Genomic DNA, 5,994 nt, shown 5'->3' with positions numbered 1-5,994 from the left:
TGACTCAATGTTTTTTTTTGTGCTACTTTAAAAAAAATGTTTTTTCTTATTTTTCACTTTTAAAAAATTACAGAAACAATAATGTGATAACAGCAGATTTTTAAAAAGGAAAATATTTAAAAACCACCCACAATTACTCCACTTCAATAAAATAACTGTGTCACTTTTCTGAGAATTTTGTCTATCTAGCAAAGGTTGGGACAAGGTGTGCGCAGGCACTAGAATAGTTATCCTAGTGTATCTTTTTTTTTTTTAGTATATTTTATTGATTTTTTTACAGAGGAAGGGAGAGGGATAGAGTTAGAAACATCGATGAGAGAGAAACATCGATCAGCTTCCTCCTGCACACTCCCTACTGGGTATGTGCCTGCAACCAAGGTACATGCCCTTGTCCGGAATCAAACCTGGGACCCTTGAGTCTGCAGGCCGGCGCTCTATCCACTGAGCTAGACTGGTTGGGACTATCCTAGTGTATCTTGTCCTTTTTTATTTTACTTTTTTTCCAGGTTTTTGCTTTCAAAATGATATTTTAGAATGGCTGCATAATATTCTATCTGTTCCTTAAACATGCCAAGCTTACTGCCTGGCTTTCCCACCAGCTGCCACAGGACTGACTGGCTTCTCCACATCGTTCAGGTCACCTCCCGGGGGGGAGGGAGTGGGGCTTCCTTGAATGTCATATCTAAAGCAGTCCCCCTGATTGCAAGTTTCTCTCCATCCCATTATCCCGCTTTCTTATCTTTTAAATATATTTTTATTGATTTCAGAGAGGAAGGGAGAGGGAGAGAGAGATAGAAACATCAATGATGAGAGAGAATCATTGATCAGCTGCTTCTTGCACACCCCCTACTGGGGATTGAGCCTGCAGCCTGGGAATGTATCCTAACTGGGAATTGAACCATGACCTCCTGGTTCATAGATCAATGCTTGACCACTGAGGCACACTGGCTGGGCCTGCTTTCTTTTCTTGATAGCATTTATTACTATCAGAAATTATCTTTATTTATGTCTGTGTCTGTCTTCTCCCACCAGAACATAAGCTCTCTTGCTCTGTATCTCCAGTACCTACAATAGTGCCTGGCACATAGTAGGTATTCAATGAATACTTCTCTATATATAAATGCCTAAGCGACTGAACAACCAGTTGACCGGTCGCTATGACTTACATTGACCACCAGGGGACAGACACTCAATGCAGGAGCTGCCCCATGGTGGTCAGTGCATTCCCACAGCCAACCTCCCATGGCACCTGTGCACAAATTCATGCACCAGGCCTCTAGTATTTAATTAACTCAAGAATTCAGAAGACCACAGTTTTCCAAGTTGGTCATTGGATAACCAATTTTTTACTTTATTAGTTGATACTGCAATAGACCTCTGGAGGAATCAGTATATCAAAGGACTTGGGAAGAGAGTTTTGGCAAAAGACTTGGGTTCCTCTCTCACCTCTGTCATTTACTAATTTTGGTGTTGGCCAATATATTTAACTTCTCTGAATCTAGGTTTCTTTATTTGAAATTAAGGTAATATTAGTGCCTACCTATTAGGGTACCATGAGGAGTGAATAAAAATAATACATGCAAATTGCTTATCACAAAGGCCACAAAACAAGAGCAAGTAACATCAGCCACCCATTACTAGCACTCTAAGTACAGTCAAGCCTCGATGACAGAGTGGTTTAGAAGGTGTCTTTGAAGAGGTAACATCTCAGTTGAGAAGGGAAGACTATTCTAGGCAGAGCACACAGCATGTGCAAAGGTCCTGAGGTGGGTACTACTAAGAGGGCTTTCAAAACCTGGCAGAAAAGGGTCTTCAGGGGTTGTAAGTTCAGACAGCCATTTCAGACAGTCTTGAGCAGTGGACTCTTCCCTCCATCACAGGCTGATTTTTCTTCTAAGTTCAGCTGCACTTTTTCACTTGTCTGCTGGTAGATGCCACAGAGTGGTCACCTCAAAGTCATGTGTCTTCCCCAACCAGCTTTCTAGTTCCAATTGTCCTTCTATTTTTCTACACTGACTCAGGCTGTTGCCAAGCTTCTTAATTCTTCCTTCTTCATTCTTTCACTCCTGTCTCATCTTTGGTCACCTTCCTAGACCAGGAAAGCAGCCAGATTCTGTGGTCCAATGGGCCATGTGGCAAGCACTTTGGAAACACACAGATCTGGGTTCAAATCCCAGCTTTGCCATTTAGTTAACTTCATTGGGTCTTGGTTTACTGGTCTCCAAAGGGGAGTTATACCTGGCTGGTAGCTAGGGAGCCAAATGAGATGATGATGTTAGTGACAGTAGCTAGCACATAGTAGGTATTTGATAAATGACAGTGTTTTACCTTTGCCCTACCAATCTTGGGAACTCTTGTTTTCATACCTTGGCCCTTCATATTTGGGAAACAGAGAGTTGGTAAAGTTCTGGAGTAACCACTGGCTCCCTAAATATTTTTCTGGAGGGGACCAAATCCTCAAGTATCCCCTTTCAAAATCCACTTTCTTTAATGTACAAAACCATATGAGTGGAAACAAAAGCAAGTTAAACATTATCATATTTGTTTACACCACTATCTAGTTCTTCATATCAACATTACTATTCAAACAATAGCAAGCAGGTGGCAATTTAGGGGTTGGGAGAGAGATAAGACAAAACTTTTCTACCATGTTTATTCTATACAGTGTAGAGCTGTGCTCACAGAGACGGCTTCTTTGACTTCTCCATTGAACCTGCTCAAAAGCTGAAGGAGACTAGAAATGATGGATCGGTGTCCTGGTGTATTGTCATGCAATTCTAACAGTGGTGTGGCTACCAGCTTGTAATTTTTAGGGTTTGCAAACAAGGCTTTCTCTTGAAGTTGAACCAAAAACAACTTCTTATGTTCCTTTGGTTTTGCAATATGTGCAGGAATATATAGATACCAAGGAGGTTCAAATTTTGGTTTCCACGTTACCAATGTAGTCATCAATGATCCAGTCCTGTGGGACTCCGCCTTGATGACCAAGTGTTTCTGTCATTAAGTATTTTAGTCCTTCGACGTCATCTTCTGGGTTAAATTCACCATCAAGTAGTGTGAAGAACGGTGTTCCCAGCTGTAGCAGTAACACATGGGGTAGCCGGCGCTCATGTACAACCAGAACCCCTTCTATAGTCCTTCTTATTCCAATTTTATCAAATTCCTCCCTCGTGCATTGAAACCTGGCTGCAACAGAGCTGTCCTCAGAGAAGGGCTCTTTTGTACCAAAAGTATAATGGGTAAGAGGGTACAGGGGCATGGTTCGCTCCAAGGTGAGGGGCTTGGTTTGTGGGATGTACTTGTTGCCAAACTGGTTGATACCCCTCTGTCCTCCCCCACCCCATTCCCCCTGGGCCAGCTGGTCTGTGAGCATTTGGGTGGCACCATGACAAGTTGGCAAGTACTGGCAGCCAGCAGAAAGGGGTGAGGCAGGGCGACTTTCCCTGTGCGAGCAGCGGTTATCTGCGTCCCATTCAGCAGCCTCCACCTGTCATTCACATGAGAACCTTATAGTATTTTAAACAGACTTTGATTTGTAATCATAATACCGATCATTACCCGGGGGTCTACTGCATGCTGGTTACTGCGGAAGTGCCTTATATGCGCTCTCTTTATGACAATCCTGTGAAGGTATTTCCATTGTTACCCCATTTTATAGTTCAGGAAACTGAGATTCAGAAAAGTGAAGTGATTGGCTTAAAGTCACACAGCTAGATAGGAAATGAAATTGAGACTTGAGCCTATGTTTTTCTGGTACCAGAAACCTGTGTGTGTGCCCCACCGGCAGGCCATCCTGCCTCGCAGCCCATTAGCAACATGGTTCATTTCCTGGATGACAGGAAGCCCAGAGAGGGGAGTCCTGTAATGGGCTGGACCCTAAGCCAGGCTGTGGTGGGCCTGCCACAGACCCCAAACTTGCTCCAGAAGAGCAAACTAGGAGGCCTGAGACCTCAGACTGGCCCAGACCTTCCTCCCCAGAGCAACAGAGTCATAAACATTGAGCTTGAGTGAGTCATGGAGTATTTATAGATGAGCCTCCTCTCCTCTCCTCAGCTTTGCCAGGAGTTATCAGGTTTATTTGGGGCTTGCAGGGTGACAACTTGTTTATCATCCAAGGTGCCCAAAAGGCTGTTGGGACATCCTCTGAGAAGGAGGTCTGGAAGACTGCCCATGTTTAGACCTGACCTGACCCTCCCACCCCCCTCACCTCCCACCCCCAGGCTGAAACAACTCTCCCTACCCCAGTTTTCCCATCTTCTCCCAAATACCACCGCACCCATGCACCAGCCCCCACCACAACCACACACACACACACCCAATGAACTCACGGTCTCAGGCTAAAATGGGACAGAAATGCTGCTTTTCTCAGGAATACCTCTTGGGTTGATCTGAGAAGTTTAAAAACTTTCTGTAGCCCCACTATCTTTTTTTAAAATATATTTTTATTGATTTCAGAGAAGAAGGGAGAGGGAGAGAGAGATGGAAACATCAATGATGTGAGAGAATCATTGATTGGCTGCCTCTTGCAAGCCCCACACTGGGAACCAAGCCCACAACCCAGGCATGTGCCTCTGACTGGAATCAAACCCGGGACCCTTCAGTCTACAGGCCAATGCTCTATCCACTGAGCCAAACTGGCCAGGGCAACATTACCTTTTAAATCCTCACAATTTTATAAATTGGATGTTAATTTAATATGATTTTTATAAATAAGGAAACTGTGGCTCAGAGAGGTAAAGTAACTTGCCCAAGACCACACAGCTCATACAGGTCTAGGTTAAAAATCTAGGCCTTTCTTGGTTCCACAGTCCAAACGGTGGGCAACCTTGAGCAAGTTACTTCTCCTTCTGATCTTCAGTTTCTTTACCTGTAAAACGGAGACACTAATACCCACCTTTCACAGTTGTGAGGACTGATTAAAACTGGTACACGGTGGGCTCTCAGCCACTGCTGCCCCTGACCCCCAACAATCAGTGAGTTAGCTTATTCTAAGCTGCTTAAGACAATCAGCTAAGTCACAAGTCACAACTGGCTCAAACTTCAGGGACTTGAATCCAGGACCCAGGCTATTCCAGCCACACTGCCTCCTGCCCTCACCGCGCACCCCCTTTGTTTTTTTTCCAATGACCAGGCTGCATATCCATAGTGACTCAGAACCCAAGGGCTGACGGGGGAGGGAGGCAGCTGCGAAAGTGAGGGGTGGAGAGGGTGTTGGAGGATTAGGCTTGGTGGATGTGTGCAGAGGCACAGTGGACTGACCAGGCACTCACTCCTGGGATCTATTTTGGATGGTGCCTGTCTCCAGGCTGCCAGCAGCTGGAACCCGAGGTGTCGGTGCTGAGTTAACAGAGCGGCCCCAGGAGCCAGATTTAGTGGTTGAGACCTGACCCCAGAGGGTGGCCTGGCTGCAGGCACAGGGTAGAACCTGCTTTTGTGATTCCTGGTAGGCTGGGGCTCCTGAGGCTCTGAGTCCTGTGGACTGGGTTTCTGAGTCTTTACTTAGGGCAGCCTGTGGTTCCCTGCAATCTTCATCCTCTCCCTCCCCAGCCCAGTGCAGAGCCCCTAAATAGAGGTTCAGACAGATATGGATTCAAGGTCTGGCTGTTCCATTTACTACCTGTGTGACCTTGGACAACATACTCAACCTTGGCATCCTGATCTAGAAATGGAGACAGTCATAACAACCTTATAGAGCTGTGATAATTAAATGGGGTCCCTGGTAGGGCTGTGTTCCCTTTTCTGCCCCTCCAGCACCACCACTGGGGCCCATGAGGGCAGGGCTGTCCTCCCCTGCTCTGCAGGGGCCTTTAAATGCACTCCCCCAGGTGTTGACCTGGCTATTCAGGGGTCCTGAGTCTGCTCACCTCTCACAGTGTTTCCAGAAACCCTGGTCCTAAGTCCTCTCTGGCCTACTGGCCAGGACGAGGCTCTGACACAGGTGACGGCCCAGCTCACTCAGCTGTAGCTTAAATTTCCTCTTGGGCTTTGGTAGAG

At 45.9% G+C, this 5,994-nt stretch overlaps 1 pseudogene; it reads right to left on the bottom strand.

Moving 5' to 3' along the window:
- Positions 1-2,652: 2,652 nt before the first annotated feature.
- On the bottom strand, positions 2,653-3,373 carry LOC139001558 (cleavage and polyadenylation specificity factor subunit 5 pseudogene; annotated as a pseudogene).
- Between the last annotated feature and the right edge of the window lie 2,621 nt (positions 3,374-5,994).

This window comes from Myotis yumanensis, unplaced genomic scaffold (genome assembly GCF_028538775.1).
Source record: "Myotis yumanensis isolate MYYU_CA2020_CCGP unplaced genomic scaffold, mMyoYum1.0.hap1 SCAF_2, whole genome shotgun sequence".
Lineage (NCBI taxonomy): Eukaryota > Metazoa > Chordata > Mammalia > Chiroptera > Vespertilionidae > Myotis > Myotis yumanensis.
Note: the sequence above shows the minus strand (reverse complement) of the source record. Positions and strands in the feature narration are given on the sequence as shown.